This window comes from Poecilia reticulata, chromosome 7 (genome assembly GCF_904066995.2).
Source record: "Poecilia reticulata chromosome 7, P_reticulata-male-v2, whole genome shotgun sequence".
NCBI lineage: Eukaryota > Metazoa > Chordata > Actinopteri > Cyprinodontiformes > Poeciliidae > Poecilia > Poecilia reticulata.
Genome location: NC_088836.1, coordinates 23,994,956 through 24,012,624, shown reverse-complemented (window position 1 = coordinate 24,012,624; position 17,669 = coordinate 23,994,956). Strand labels below are relative to the sequence as shown.

Below are 17,669 nucleotides of genomic sequence, written 5' to 3'. Positions count from 1 at the left end.
CCGGTTTTTCCTACCATTTGGGGGGAAAAAGTGATTAGGCGGTAACACTTTATTTGACAGAGGTGTGAATAAGACTGTCATATCACCGTCATAAACATGAGGAAGTCTTCATGACACTTAAACTGTTGTCATAAAGTGTCATTTGGTAAATCATGACACTTTTAATAAAGTTGACATTATTCAAAATGTCTTTGTTATGACAGCTTGACATTAACCTAGAAATCATTATCTGACATAAATTTGTTATTAAAGTATTACCAATTAAACTTTAAAAATTATGTAGCTTTATGTGGTAATATTTTATTGCTCTGCCATTTTGCTTAGTATTAAATTTCTTAATTTAATTTATCCTTTTACAGCAAGATGTCTACAAAGTATAGAAGCCCATTTCCGCCACTCTAAATTATCCCATTATAATGAGATAATATCTCATTATAATGAGATACACTGTAAAAAAAAACAAAACAGGTAAATGTACTGTAGAATTTGAAGGAATTTTTCCGTTTTTAGTTTTACAGGTATTTGTACCGTATTTTCCATTTTACGCATTGCATCATGGGAACAAGAACCTTCGCGAAGCGCAAAAACTGGTCAGACGACATTTCAAGCTCGATAACCGGACCCTGGAACATATATCTTTTGGACTTCGGTTGGATTAAGAGACGGAGTTACCATTCTGCCACCTCCCTGGTAAAGTAAAATAAATAAAAACACATTCTTTTCTGTGAATGTTTTGAAATATTTGTAGTTGACTTCGTTTGACTTCGTGACACTCCTGGCACAGTCTGTAATTGCAGACTGTTTTGCAGTCTTTTTTTTTTTTTTTTTACAAAAACGATATTTTTTAGAATGCTGTGTTTGCTTGTGTATTATAAAAGTAAAACGCGGTGATTGCTGTATTACTATTCATGTATTTAACAAAATTCAAAGAACCGGCCATTTTTTCAAGTCAAACTGAACTGGGCGCGTGAAAGCTAACCGTTCATGGCGTCATGCTACTTTTGTCTCAATCCTGCTTTTTAAAAATATCAAGCTGCAGTTGTCTTATTTGCTAAACATGATTTGACGTCCCGGTTGTTAACATAAAAGCAGGTGGCCATTTAACTTAGGTAAATATACTTTCCATGCCAAGTTTGGGGTTTTAGAATATGGGAAATGTCGTGGGTGGGGAGTATGGTAGGGTCGAACGAACCTTGGGGGGAGCGGTAGCAGCCGTTAGACCCGGGGAGAACGAACGTAATGTGGGGGCGAAGGGGGACGACGGTAAGACTGGGGTGGCGACAGCTCGTGTTTCAGTCAGCGTTAAATTTGTTGCATGTTCGGTGCTCTAATCAGGCATGTTGAGATTAAGTTATGTTGATAAACTGTTACAGTGGGTCAGAAGCTTCTTGCCTCATATAAATTGTGGATTGTACATACAGATAGTTAATTTTCATATTTCTGAAATAGGAACAAACATCACTGAGAGTAAATAAAAGTGACGTTTGCAAAAAAAAAAATATTCCAATTGGAAGTTTTTACTGAAATGCCTACTTGCAAACTCATTATTGGTTATTGTAGCTTAGCTTAAAAACTATATAAATAGTACTGTTCTAAATTTGTTGTCAGAATAAATTATTTCGTTTTATTGTAAAACAAAAAAAAACCTAATTGATTTAATTATTGTAAGACTTGCATGTTTTGGTGTTTGTATTTCTTTCTCCTTATATGGTTATTTTGTGTCCTCTCCTCAACAGCTGCATCCAGACACTCCTGAACTTTTCCTGGAAAGCAACTAGCAGGGCTTAAAAAAAAATCCTGAGCCTGAAACTTGTAGTGGTGATAGAAATAAACTGTATCATTGCTATTGCCACTTTTTTAATAAAAATTGTCTCTGAATAGTGCGAACAATACAATTAACAAGAAAAACACTCATACTTAACAGTGCATTTTAACTCAAAACAAAATGTAAGATTAACCTTACAGGCAAAAATCCCTCAACAATAAATAAGAGTCCTTTCTGTCAATGATTTTTTCAAGTAATTTATAACATGCAACATTCCCAACTAAATGAATAAGTTATACAAAGCTGGCTAAAGGACTTAATGTTTTTATTTTTTATCATAACATAGTCCTGTAAGAGATCCAAACCACTTCTTTTTGAATTTTTAACAGAGACGATTTTAGTTGGATTTGGAGAAGCGAAATCTTTAATCACTGCTACTTTGGAGGCTGAGGGTGTAGAAAGGACAGTTCTTGTTGACCCAGTAGTTTTGGTTGACTAGAGAAAATGGGTGGTCCAAGAACAGTTTCTGCAGTTGAGTGAAGGATACTAGTTGTTCCAGATGATGCTCTAATGCAACCATGTGCCCAGGCTGGAGCAGCAGAGGGGGCTAAGAGTCTATTTGCCAAGAACACTAGAGGTTGTTTTGGTTGACTTTGATGGTTGACTTAGATGAGCAGGTTGGCTAAGTGCCCTGGAGGAAGTTTGAGCTGCAGACGAGGAGGAGGCTGTGCTTTTGTGATTATACATCCTAAATTTCTCTCTGGCTGGTCCTGGACTGTTCGCTGATGCAGAAGGAGTTTTATATGCGCATCCTAGTAAGACTTTAGTTGAAGCAGCTGCTTCAGTCAGCTTTTTATGCCTGTTTGCATGTTGCATCTCCTTTTTCTTTTCCATCTCTCTCTGATAAGTCTGATATGCTAACAGACATGATCTTTTCAATGGCTGGTCAATAGTCATGGTTGAAGCCGTCCACTGACTAGCCTTTAGGGTGGATTTGATTATTGCAAGACCCTCATACGTCTCAATATTCATTGAGCATCCATCTGTCATCCATTAGATTGAAAGATCCTTCAACAAGTGGCCCCTTTAAAGATGCTAAGCAAAGCTTTTACAAGCTTATTAAGGACAGAAAATCGTTCTCTTCCCTCCTGATTTCTCATAGACACAATTGGGCTCCACCAGCCAACATCAACACTTGATTCCATTTCATTGTAGAGACGTGCCCGAGCAACCAGGTCAGCATCAATTTGGTAAGCCCGTACCTCTTCATCAAGGTTGCCAAGCTCTTCTGGTGCAACAACATTTGGTAAGGTCCTACCCAAGGTATTTAATGCTGTACAAACAGAGTCCTGGATTAGAGATGGACTGAGTGCAGACAGTGATGTGAGTGTACTGTTATTCAGAGGAAGGTTTTTTAGCAGAAACTCTGCTGCTTTCATATATCCTTCTCTAAGGTTGCTGTAGACAGTCGAAACCCATGCCTTCTTTTCAGCGCGTGCGTTGTTTATCTTAGAGAAGCAGTACTGTCCAACACCCAGCCTCTTGTCTGATAAGTGCAAGTCTCTACAACGCACATCTGTTTTCAAGACCTCCTTCACACTTAGCCCAATTGAGTGTGGTTTCATAAACATACTGAGTAGCTCCCTAACCACAGCAAACATCTCAACATGCAATAAGTGCACCATTGGCTTTTCATGCTGCAGCTTCTTCAGAAATTTCAGAAAAATGGGAAGGACACCTGTGGGAGAAAGAATATTTCTGTTAAGCAATTTACTGACATCATATGTGCCACACCTGCATGAGGATGATTTAAGGAAACCAATTGATTTAAAATATACCTAATTGGTTAATATCACTACAAAAATATTGATACATCACCCTATGTCATAAGAGGACTTAAAAGGAAAGTTACATAATAGTAGCAGAAATGTCAAACCCATGTGTGGTACAAGCACACAGACTAGGCCTGTGATCTTCAATTTACTAAAGGCTTTATATGTTCAAGTTGGACATTTCATCTTGATGCTGCAGGTTCAGCCATAAAAATACCCAAATATTAATATTTCATCAATATCAGTAGATTACTATAACACTGAAATGTCCAAACTCTAAAGATCTATCATACATTAAGTCCATTTATTTGTTCCATTTACATGTCCTGCTAATAATCAATAATACTTCTGAAGATGTCAAAAATAACCCTCAATCTTTCATATTCTGTAAAGACCACACAAATCTGTGCTTTCCTATCTTTGTTTGCTTGAGTTCCTGTACAAGAAGCTGCGGTTTGCTGCTGTTGAAGAAGTTCTATTCTTTCCCTTTCCTCAACAGATACTGCGTTTCTCTGAAGTACCTGAGTGATCAGCAATCTGCAGCACACACACACCTCTTAATCAGTAAAATGAAAACTATTAATTGCTAAACAAAACATCATTGAACATTTGTTTTTATATATTTATCACTGTCAAGTTAAAACAGCAAATTTGTGAGTGCATTACCATCTCCACTCAACTGGCACGCGCCTCACAGGAAATCAAGCGCACCAATTTCTCTCACTCAGGCCTTCAGGAGCCTATAAAGCAACTCGGCACACCTGTGTTCTGAATAATCCCTTCAGACAAAGAACTCAGCTTCAAGCTCCTACAGAGACACCACTGGTAGGAAATGAACATTAAATCATTTAACCTGCATTCAGGTTAAATGATTCAGAGGACCTAGTTGATGAAATGGGTTTATGTTTGGAATGTAGTTTGTTTTGTTTGTTTACTATAATCTGTAAGTAATTTTGATTCATTTGTTTGTAGGTTTTCAACCTGCTTGGTGACCACTCTGTGTCCACTCTGACCACTCAAATAAAATTATGGTGGTCTTGTATTGTAAACGGAAGTAATTTAAAGACAAAAGAAAAGAGAAATAAAAGGATGTCACTGAGATGAGTTGTTCCTGCGTCTCTTTGATGGGAGCAAGCCTTTTTCAAGTTTGGGCAGAAGCCGAGGCGGTTTGAAGGGCCCCAAAAACTTGATAGTTGAAAACCAGTTGAAGACCACTTGGAAACCAGTTGGGAACCAACTGAAGACCAGATGACAGTGAAATTCTGATAAAGGAGAGCTTCGACGAACCAACTCAAAGAGGACATCAGGTCATCGCAGCTTTACAAATCCACAATGGCTGAAGAAATGTTTGGAAAATCACTGAAACAATTGAAGCTGGATCGCACCATGGCAAAATCTTCCTTCACCAAGCAAGCAAACTTCCTGAGAAGAAAAGCTTCCAACATGACGGAAATGGAACTGCGAGAGGAGTTCAAAAAGCTTACTTCTGATGCCAGACATGTAAGTGATTCAAATGATGATTACAAAGCTGGACTATTAGCGGAGATGGAAGATGAAGCTGGTGAGCTTGATAAACAGCAAGAAGCTGATTTGGAAAAGACTATTAATGACTGTGAATCAAAATTAGAAGAAGTCAAACAAATTGTTCAGTCTAATTTGTGGAAAAAATATGGTCAAGATGAGCTCTATACTGCAATCCAAGAGGCAGAAAAGGCATGTAGTGTTGCTTCTGACATAGAAGTCTTAACTGTGAACAAAAGTGCATATGAAGTGCAGCTGTCTTGTGGAGAATATGATCCAGGAATCTATTAAGTTTTGTGACCTGGGAAATATGGATTCCAGTACAAGAAAGGGACAATATAGAAGACAGAGTAAAACAAATTAAATTGATGAAAAATAAACTTCAAACAAGAAAATCGCAGGCTGCACAGTGGCGCAGTTGGTAGAGCTGTTGCCTTGCAGCAAGAAGGTTCTGGGTTCGATTCCCGGCCTGGGGTCTTTCTGCATGGAGTTTGCATGTTCTCCCTGTGCATGCGTGGGTTTTCTCCGGGTACTCCGGTTTCCTCCCACAGTCCAAAAACATGACTGTCAGGTTAATTGGCCTCTCCAAATTGCCCCTAGGTGTGAGAGTGTGTGTGCATGGTTGTTTGTCCTGTGTGTCTCTGTGTTGCTCTGCGACAGACTGGCGACCTGTCCAGGGTGACCCCGACTCTCGCCCGAAACGTTAGCTGGAGATGGGCACCAGCAACCCTCCCGACCCCATTAAGGGACAAGGGTGCAAGAAAATAGATGGATGGACAAGAAAATCACAGTTTGCCATAGCACAAACGATTGCAGAGGAGAAGAGTAAATTAGAGTCAGCTCAGGCAGATCTTACACCTTTACCTATACTAGCTCAACCTGCACCCATTGTAAAGATCAGACCCATTTGTCTACCAAAATTCCATGGCTGTAAAAGAAACTTTCACAGATGGAGAAAAGACTGGGAAAGTCTGCAGAAGCAGGGAGAACCAAGTGGCTCAGTTGAAGTGAAAAAGTTTCAGTTGTTGGATAGTGTAGATCAGTGTTTCTCAACCTTTTTTGGGCCAGCGCCCCCCTAGCCTTTATCCAGGTCCCTCACCGCCCCCACCAAAGAATTTGTAGGCTACTTTGCACTGACAATTATTTTATTATTAATGTTACTATCATTATTGTAGATGTTATGAATCGGCGCACCGATTATGTTTTCCCGTACACTTCAGCGCGCCTTATGCTCCTTCACCTCACGCACATAACGGGGTAAATGTAGCGAGTTTTGCCCTAAACGTATCGGCGTCTGGAGGAGGGGGGGGGGGGGCGAGCATATGTTTCTACGCTCCTTCTTGGGGGGTGCCGATTTATGTTTTCGCATCCACCTGAATAATGTGTAGTTGCGCCCCTGCCCATGGCACTTCAACAATATTATTTTACCTTTTATCTGGAAATAGTGTCTGTTTATTCTTGCCATACAGTCTCTGTATTAATTATTGCTCGAAAGGTCTTGCCATACCAGTTTATTCCTCCGTATTTACTTTAGTTTCTTTGTTTATTCTTGCATTTTGTTCTTCATTCATTTTCATTTAGTTTCCTTTGATTAGTTTTATCCTCTTGGTTTACTGCTATGTCCACTTTAGTTTCTTTCCTGTTGCTAAATTTACTTTATCGTTTATTGACCATCAGTAATTTTCACTCATCACCTGCTGCGCCGCCTAATCATCATGTGTTTCACATCATGTGTTGATTTTTCACTGTTCAGCGTCGGATTCTCTGTTTTTATACCATAATTCACATCTAGTTCGTCGCTCCGTTTTGCCCGCTTCCCATGTTTCAGAATTTTGCGCAATGTGAACGTCTTTTTTTTTTTTTTTTTTAACTCCCTGAGGTGCAGGGCGGTAGGGAAACACCGATATAAAACAATGGTTTTAAAACCATTGTTTTCTTTTAAAACAATGGAAACAATTTCGGTATTCTGATTATTGAAATTTAAAAGTGCTTCCATCAAACCCGTTTCATGTCGGACCACTTACAGCTCCGGTGTTAACGCTATAAAATGAACGCTCTCTATAGAGGTATCACCCATGGAGGGATTTCTTTATTTAAATGGGTTCATTTTTCAGAGGGATACAAAGTAAGGGCATCAGGATTTTAGAAATTACATGTTTATAAGAGCGATTTTCTGTTGTCCTTCCATGGAAGTGGGCAGCTTTCAAACGGAAATAAAACACTTTTTAATATAAATTGCTGCTTTGACATGATCACAGAACTGCCAAAACATATGTAGCCTACATAAATACCAGACAGTGAATCACAGCAGCGTCATCAGCCGGTGTAACGCTGAACTGATGCAGAGCTGCGCCATGAATCTACAAACACTGAATAGAAGAAGAGCTGCCATCGATACAGTTGCAGCCAAGCATGATTTAATGTTACACAATACAGTTTTACCAAGTTGCTCAAAGTCTAAACTGGCATTGTTGTTCATTTAAGGTGTAAACTTTACCTTCGACCAAACACCCCCCAAAGGCATCCCAGCGCCCCCCTTTTGTAAAAATGTCCTCCAGCGCCCCCTGCCGTCCTCTGAACGCCCCCTGGGGGGCGGTACCGCCCACGTTGAGAACCGCTAGTGTAGATGAAAGGATCTGTCATGAATTACACCTGTCTGCTGCAGATATGTTCAGAGTGATGGAAAACAAGTATGGCGATAAGTCAAGCATTGCTTTAGAAATTATTGGAGAGCTTGAGAAGATTCCACCCCTGAAAGCAAACCAGCCAAGGAAGGTGATAGATCTTATACAAAAAATTGAAAAGGCTCTAGCTGATTTAACAGAGTTAGGAAACATTGGAGCCATGAGCAATGGCTCCAGAAGCAATGCCAACCCCTCCTAGGACGAGGAAAACTACTGAGTTGCCCCCTGATGTGAGAAAGGATGGCCTCAATCATTTCCCAACATGGGAAACCCGACAGAGATGTAAGCACTGTGTGGGCCACTTTGCACATGTGTCCTGTGAAATAACTGAAATGTTATGTTCTCGAGACTGCCACCTTGCCAGTTCCATTGGTGGATTTGTTATTGCTGCATTGTTGTAGCACTTTTTATGTTTGGAATTAACAATTTATCTGAGTTATTTGTGCTTTGTTTTTGTTTGTTCAAGAAAAAATAATCTTTGAGCATTGTGACCCGATGTATCAAATATAGAAAATGAAACTCGTATATGGAAAATATTTGAAAAAAATTTTTTTTGTTTGTTCAGAGGGACCAATAAAGGCTCCAGTTTCAAAGAATTTGAATTTTCTGTCAGTTATTTCATGGTGTGGGCTTTACAGGGTTAATGAACTGAATGACTGGGAATCCATGGAAAATTTGAGCCTTTTGAAGTTTAAACGTGATTGGTCATCTGGTGCACCAAGAACCTTTGCGAAGCACAAGAACTGGTCAGACAACATTTCAAGCTCTTGGTAACTGGACCTAAGAGTTGGATTAACCTTTTTTTGCAGAACATAAACATAAAATGGACTGTTTTGTTTTATGTTCACAGCGACTAGAGGTAATGAGAGAACACGCTCATGAATCCAGTGTCTTCCACTGTCGTTGGCATTAGGCTGTGTTTATGTAACATTAATTTTTAACTAAATATTTATACCTGTATTTCATTTATTTTGAAGTATGTTGGTCCTGTTTACAACTATGATTTTCATGTTGCAAAGCAATTTTTTGTATGTTCCATCTTATAGTAATTAACAAAACTGTTTGACTACAAAGACTAGTCAAGATTGCTTTATATTTAATTTATACGTTGAAATTTGTATAGTAAAATGCAATGAATTAGTTGTGATGTGCAGAAGATAAACATTAGCAAGCTCAAGAATATGTTTAACTCTTAATATATAATAGCAAAGGTTAATTATAAATACTAGATTACGTCAATTTATGGTCTTAAATTGCAAAATAAAATCTAATTGTCGAATGGTTTTATTTTTATATCACTTTGCATGAGGTACTTTCAAACTTTTGTGTCCTACAACTGCATTTACTGTAGACTTAGAATTTAGTTTTGTTTCAAAATTATGCTTAGAATATATTAAATACAGTAACTTTAATATATTTTACACTATAATTAATGTAGAAGACAGACTTGGTATTTGGAAATGACCAAGTTTTTTTTTTTTGTGTAAGTGTGTAAATAAATCACAAAAGACAGAGTAAAAAGACAGGGAATTTCAGTTTTGGGTCAACAAAATATTGGTATATTTGACATAGACTGTTAAATTATGGAAAATATTTTGATGGAAATTCTGGAAGAAAAAAACAGAAAACGTCCTGGTAACTTTTTGCCTGGATATTTCCAGTTTTTTAACATAATTTCCATCAGAAGTTTCCCGTAATTTAACAGTATTTTAGTTCAAAAATTTTCCGTAAAAAAAACAGGAAAATGTAATGGTAATTTTCTGCCAGTACATTTTCTGTTTTTTTACAGAATTTCGAGCGGAATTTTTTTAACAGTTTTTTTCTGTAATTTAACAGTTTTCTATGTTAAAATTTTTACATATAAAAGCCTGATTAGAGTCTTTATAACATGCCTGATTAGAGCACCGAACATGCAACAAATTTAACGCTGACTGAAACACGAGCCGTCGCCACGCCAGTCTTACCATCGTTCCCTGGTCTAACGGTTTCCCTTCGCCCCCACATTACGTTCGTTCGTCTCTCCCCTGGTCTAACGGCTGCTCCCGCTCCCCCCAAGGTTACGTTCGTTCGTCGTTCGACCCCACCATACTCCCACCCGCGACATTTCCCATATTCTATAACCCCAAACTTGACATGGAAAGTATATTTACCTAAGTTAAATGGCCACCTGCTTTTATGTTAACAACCGGGACGTCAAATCATGTTTAGCAAATAAGACAACTGCAGCTTGATATTTTTAAAAAGCAGGATTGAGGCATAAGTAGCATGACGCCATGAACGGTTAGCTTTCACGCGCCCAGTTCAGTTTGACTTGAAAAAATGGCCGGTACTTTGAATTCGGTTAAATACATGAATAGTAATACAGCAATCACCGCGTTTTACTTTTATAATACACAAGCAAACACAGCATTCTAAAAAATAAAGTTTTTGTTAAAAAAAAAAAAGGACTGCAAAACAGTCTGCAATTACAGACTGTGCCAGGAGTGTCACGAAGTCAACTACAAATATTTCAAAACATTCACAGAAAAGAATGTGTTTTTATTTATTTTACTTTACCAGGGAGGTGGCAGAATGATAACTCCGTCTCTTAATCCAACCGAAGTCCAAAAGATATATGTTCCAGGCAGTGGTGGGAAGTAACGAAGTACAAGTACAGTAACGAAGTACAAGTACTTCGTTACTTCTGTACTACTGTACTACTGTACTTAAGTAGAGTTTTCGTGTATCTGTACTTAAGTAGATTTAATAATGGATACTTTCTACTTTTACTCCACTACATTTTACAGTAAGTATCTGTACTTTCTACTTCACTACATTTCTACAAAACTGTCGCGTTACTCGTTACATCCAAGTCGCGTTGCTCTTTTTTGCCGTTAAAATGTGAAGTTCAGGGTCTTAAGGTGGCGCCGTAAAATCCAAGCAATAACGTCACTTAGTGTCTGTTGTCACCCATCGGCTCCACCTTTACTCGCACGCGGAGCTCCAGACATGCGCAGTGGTTTCCTCTGAGCGGGAGAAGATGTCTGTTTAATCGATAATGGCTGCATAAATTGATATGGCGACATGTAAAATCAGCAGCGCTTCGCTTTCACAGACGGTGGGACTTCGTCCAACTTTTAGCGTCACTTGGAAGGAAAGCTTAAAGAAAGGTAAGATCTGTGGACGTGATGCTAGCAAAGCTAGCTGTACAGAGACACATGTTGCATCTGCTATGAAAAAAAGTTGTCACTCATTCGCTGAATTATTGTGTGGAGGTTTTGACTGAGGTGTCGCAAATATGGGAGCTACTGGTACAACAATCGAGTTTTGTGGTGTGCCGTTGTGTCCAGTAATTTGCCGGTACCGTCCAGTGCTTAGTTTTTTTTCATTTTCCTGCTGATATCAAGGTGGCAGCGGACTGTAGCCAAAACTTAGCCACTACAGCTAACACACGGATTGTAGCTGCCTGCTATTTCAAAGCTTGAGGATATTGAAGATCCAGCGTCAGAAATGGGAAGACGGAGGTTAAAAGGGAGCTGTAAGAGCTTCGTTCACTGGAATAATTTGTTGGAGGAATATAATGCAGAAGGAAATCCACTGCAACGGGAACAGGCTGAGAACAGAGGCAGCGATTCGGCACAAGGCAAGTCAATACGTGTGTTGATGTCTGCGTTTGAGTTATACGGAGTATGAAATTATTTTTAGGAAACTCCTTATTTTTTTTTTTTTATGTGACAATTATATAAAATACATTTAACATGCAGTCCAAGCGATACCGAGCACGGTAATCTAAGAACAACCGAGAGCAGCAACGCTTCAGCCCGGACAATTTAGTCAGATTAAGGTCCAAAACCTTCGCTTTACAGCCGTTTAAGTGGCACCGACCCATATAAAAAAACCCACAGAACAAATGGTACAAATCACGTATTTCCCGAATCCCAAAAATATGACATCTACTTTTGCTGTTTCATAATTATAATCCACGTTAGAGTGAATTTTTCCACTTGGCTGCTATTATTTGTTCTTGCGTTACACAACGTAATTTCTTTCTTTTTTTTTCCACTGAGATTCTGTTTAGAAAATGAGGTTATGACTGCATTTTGTTTTTAAAATGGTAAATTTAGGTTTGCCTCGACTTTTATAAACTAATGCCTCTTATATGCATCATTTTTTGTATTACTGTTGGTGCACAGGCATTAGGCAAACACGGTGCTTTGCCTGCTAGTAGTTTAAATTAATTTCAGCTGCACACTTTCAAAAAAGTATTCAGATTGCAAAACAAACATTTGTGCATGTCATAAATCTTTTCTTAATATCCTAAGTTTTTGTTTGACTCAAAGTTTTGCTTGTGATTCTCACATGAGTTTTGGGCAGGGCCTAAAATCACAACAAAATATTTCTGATGTGTGCAAATAAAAGTTTATGTTTCACAAATAACTAAGTTAACAAGACAAAAATTAGTTATTTAATTTTAAAAAAAATTAAAACGATTTGAAAAAAGAAATCATTACAATTCCAAAAGTTTTGATTACAATTTTATTTTACTTAACTGCGGTTAATTCTTTTCCCCAATTGAATAATTAGGAAAAAAATGTAACTGCATACTCTGCAAACCAGACAATAAACTTACTTAAAGTCTGGATTGAGTTTTTCCCCTTCATTAATGACACACTTTTATTACATTCATTATATCTATCTTGGTAATTCACAGTGAGTTATTTTTAATTCTAAATGAATATCTTTGTTGGACTTTTATTTAAGTGTTATTTTCCTTCAAGATACATTTACCTAACGCCAGAATAAATGCAATGTACATTATGCAGCAAAGGAAATTAGAAGATCGGACATATTAAGGAGATGATCGGTTTTGGATGGGCGATGTGCCTCGTACACAGGGAAGAAGCTTTTAGTTATCTTGCTTTGCTAGCAAAGTCATTAGCTAGCAGCTAGCTAATAGCACAACAACAGCCTAATGTCTATGATAGAAATACTGAATCGATAGATAAGAACAGTTTTAGGAAGTATATTATATATTCACTGTTCATTTTGCTATCCTGTTTGTACCTACAATAAAATTGAATCTCATTTGTAATACTCTACATTTCACATACGTTTTCCCCTTTTCTCAGTGTTTACTTTATATCAAGTATTTGCATGTAGATCAGGAATTCAAGTGAGATGTTAAAATGCAACACATTTAGGTTATACCAGCAAAGAAATGTGAATATTAAGTAATATGTAGTTAGTCATATAATTTAATATGCTGAATAAGGCCGAATGATACAAGATTTTTTTTTCTTACCAGATTTGATTTTAATCGATTCCTCCCGCCCTCAATTTCTATACTAAAATCACAGAAAATACTTTCAAAAAATGCCTTTATTTCAATCATCTGTTCTGTGAGTTGTAGGGAGCATTACGGTGAGGATAGAAGAAATTTTAATTGCAACAATGCAGTCATTACAGCAGAATAAAGATGCAATTTTATAACAATGTCTTAAAATTACAAGAAGTCGTTTTAATGATAAATAAAGATTCAGATTGATCAGATGTAACCAGCTCAGTCCATGTGGTTCTGACATTTGTCAGTGATCAAGAGGATGTACATTTCCACCTCAACTGACCAGGTAAGCATTAAGGTAAAAATAAAAAAAATACTGTATAAACAAATACAGTATACAAAACGGAAAAAGAGCAACTGATAGAAATACTTCATATAAAGAAAAGCAAAAACGTTAATAGCAGGAGAAAAGTTGTTGGCAACAATAGCTCAGCCAATCTCTCCCTCCAGGAAGCCATCAAACTCCTGTCCAACTCCAACTATAATAAAGATTAAAAAAAGAAAACGGAAAGTTAAATAATTATCACTAATTAATAATTCAGATCTAATGCGTTCTGGAATCTATTGACATTTTACAAATTTCACAAATCAATTAGAAGGTTTCACAAATGTTTTATTTATTCTGCTGTTAGTACAGAATAATCTAGTTAGGTTTGAAATGTCTAGGTGTTGTAGTTTTTAAAGTACAACACATTAAAAAAGCTCAAGATGGTGAAAAATTAATTGTAATCGCCCTTTAGCTATTTTCCAAATTAGATGCCTCATTCGGAAGCTAACTTCAGCTTCGACTGATAGCTTGGGCACAATTTAGAGAGATCTATATATGTTTATATCTATCTATCTATACAGCATAGATATGTAGATTGCACAATGCACAGATAATCAAAACACTTAACATTTACATAGCACCTTTGTAAGCTTGCCCCTGTTAGCTACGTCAGACATACAATATGAGGCATTATGGTGAATACAAACGCTTTATTAACTTACCTTCGAAGTTATTGTGAAGTTTTGACACATCCAGCTTAAATCCTTTGTTGTTGCTGGAGCGTTTCAGGACATCTGAATAATTCTATAGGCATCATTAATAGTCCTGCAGGACTGAGGAGCCACTGTCAACATACTGTTGTCTGTGCACCGGAAGCATTCTAAGTGGCATAAAAATGCGGAAGTGCTAAAACGGAAGTCCGTGGCATATACCCCGTTTGGTACTGTATGACCTCAGACAACAGCTGAGTCCTGTGGGAACTTTGGGTCTCTACCTCGTTTTTTAACTTTGGGATTCTCAGATTTTCCAGGTATTTGTTCTGCTTGAGAGACCAGTTTAGCTCTTTAGTGAGTGAATCAATTTTCTCATTTAAAAGCTTGATTTGTTCATGAGCTTTTTCCAAATCATCTTGCATTATGGAGTTCTTAATGAGTATCGCAGTTTTTTCCATAAGCCTTTGTAAAAAAATCCACAACCAATTCATCCCTAGTCATTAGGCTAATTTGGGACAGTGTTAAAATGAATCAGTGTTCATTTTGATTGTCCGACTGATGTATCAGAAAAGCTATGAAACAATGCAAAGTTAAATCCAATACGGAAAAACCAACCTTTATTGCTCGTCAGCGGTTCTTCTGGCCCCATATTGACCGTGATGTCAAAGAGTATGTTCGTCAGTGTCCCAGATGGTCGAGCACCTCTTGAGAGTATAAAAACATCTGCACCACTGGAGATTGTGTGTATAGACTTTTGGACCGCGGAGGATTCTAACAACAGATCCGTTGATGTACTGCTTGTAACTGACCATTTTACATGGCTCGTCCATGCCTTTCCTTGCCGTGACCAATCTGCAAAACAAGTGGTGAGGCAGCTTTGGGACAAGTACTTTTGCATCTATGGTTTCCCTGAGAGAATCCATTCTGACCAAGGCCCATCCTTTGAAAGTCAGCTCCTAAGCGAACTGTTGAAAGTTGCTGGTGTGAGAAAATCCCATACGACACCCTACCATCCAATGGGTAATGGCAGCGTGGAACATTTCAACAGGACCCTGGGAAACATAAGAGCACTTGCACCAGATGCAAAACAGAATTGGCCAAAACAACTTCAGACATTGACCTTCATGTACAACTGCACAGTCAATGAAACCACAGGCTATTCCCCTTTCTATCTGATGAATGGGAGAGTGCCACGCTTCCCTGTTGATGTGCTTTTCAAGAACATCCTCCAAGATCCTGAAATTGCTGGATATGACAAGTATGTACTGTTCCTGACTAAAGATCTTCAAGATGCAATGGCCATAGCTCAAAATCATGCAAACGAAGAACAAGATCGACAGGCTGGTCTCTACAATCGCCATACTAAAGGGAAATCCATTGGGGTCGGCGACCGTGTTTTAGTATCAAACAAGCGTGAAAGGCAAACGCAAAACTGCTGACCGCTGGGAGTCTACAGTGTACACCGTTGTGGGCATGAACCCTACAACTCACACATACCAAATAAAACATCCCACCACCGGTCAGGTTCGAGTTGTGCATCGTAACCTCTTGATGCTAGTGAACTTCTTGCCTGTTGATGCATCGACCCTGCTGCCATCACACCTGAAAGCTCTGACATTAACACTATTTCAGGTGCTCTGGGATCAGTCATTCAGGAAAATGATTCAAAAATCAAAACGCTCAATGTGAGCGTTATAGGGTACAATGTGACTGCCTTTGTTTTGCTATGTGACCAACAACTCAATAAGAAGAGTTACACGAGCACAGAAGTCCAACAACAGAACACCACTCGAGTTCAGATCGGGGTTAGGGCTAGGGTTACCCTTACTGATCTGATCGAGTTCAGATCAGTTCCTCCCTGCCATGCCCCTCCAGGTCTCACCGTCATTGCCCATGTGAGCGTTGAAGTCCCCCAGTAGAACAAGGGAGTCCCCAGGAGGGGCACTCTCCAGTACCCCCTCTAAGGACTCCAAAAAGGGTGGGTAATCTGAACTGTTGTTCGGCCCGTAAGCACAGACAACAGTCAGAACCCGTCCCCCCACTCGTAGGCGGAGGGAGGTTACCCTCTCGTTCACCGGGGAGAACCCCAACGTACAGGCGCCGAGATGGGGAGCAACAAGTATGCCCATTCCTGCCCGGCGCCTCTCACCGTGGGCAACTCCAGAGTGGATGTACGTCCAGCCTCTCTCAAGGAGACTGGTTCCAGAACCAGAGCCATGCGTCAGGGTGAGGCCAACTATTTCTAGCCGGAACCTCAGCCTCGCACACTAGCTCTGGTTCCTTCCCCACCAGAGAGGTGATGTTCCACGTTCCAAGAGCCAGCTTCTGCAGCCGAGGGTCAGACCGCCAGGGTCCCCTCCCTCGGCTGCCTCCCGTTACACACTGCACCCGACCCCTTGGCCCCTCCGACAGGTGGTGAGCCCATTGGAAGGGGGACCCACGTCTCCTCTTTGGGCTGAGCCCGGCCGGGCTCCGTGGGTAAAAGCCCGGTCACCAGGCGCTCACTATCGTGCCCCACCTCCAGGCCTGGCTCCAGAGTGGGGCCCCGGTGACCCGCGTCCGGGCGAGGGAACGCTAGATCCAAGGTTGTTGTGCATCCTCAGGGGTCTTTGGGCTGCGCTTTGTCTGGTTCCTCACCTAGGACCTATCTGCCTTGGGTGACCCTACCGGGGGCATAAAGCCAAAGACAGCATAGCTCCTAGGATCATTGGGACACTCAAACCCCTCCACCACGATAAGGTGGCAGCCCGAGGAGAGGTAGTAAACATGCATTGACTCTGTATATGTTTAAGGAAGAACTAATTAGGTTTTCCTGTAGTTGTGTCCTATGATGTAATACAATTTACTCAAAATTATCAAGTTAAGTTGTGTGCAGTTCACTAGCGGAGCAAGTCAGCGTCGGGCAGGGGGGCGGGGCCAATTACCGGGCCCCTAACGAATGACTAGGCCCCTTACGTGCATCAGCCGCTGCAGGTTGTTGAGCCGGTAGGGGGGGGAGCGAAACTGAAACTGTTGACTTTAACATTAAATACACCTTTCTCAACAGGCGAGGGCGCACTTTCTCAGTCTATAATCAGACATTTAAGCGACTTGAAACCATTCCTCCCTCCCTGGCACCTCCAGACCCAGGCCCCCATCCGGCCCGGGGGGGGGGCAGCCGCACCCCCAGCCACCCCCTATAGCTCCGCCCCTGGTGCAGCTTATATATGGTAAAAAAAAATTATTTTTGAAAACTTGATTTTTTTTTGAGGCAATGAATTGAGTTTGCATACATTTTTTAAACAAAGTCAATTTACAGTGCATGTTTTTCACTCTATAAGACTTTGTGAATAAATATAGTTTAATATCAACATCATAGTAGTAATTTATTCCATGCTGTCTGAGGATTTAGGCCTACAGTAAGCTAAAGAGAATTAGCCTGAGCACTGAACCCTGTTTTGCTACCCAAAGCCCTGGAATGTGAATAAAATTATTTACATGAAGGAGCTAGAATCTGTCAATCAGAATTAAACCAAAAGCAATAAATTCTAGAAAAGCATAACTGTAATGATTCTGTAGAAAAGTTT

General features: G+C 39.6%; 1 pseudogene; it reads right to left on the bottom strand.

Moving 5' to 3' along the window:
• Positions 1-1,737: 1,737 nt before the first annotated feature.
• LOC145552121 (uncharacterized) lies at positions 1,738-5,042 on the bottom strand (annotated as a pseudogene).
• Positions 5,043-17,669: the final 12,627 nt, after the last annotated feature.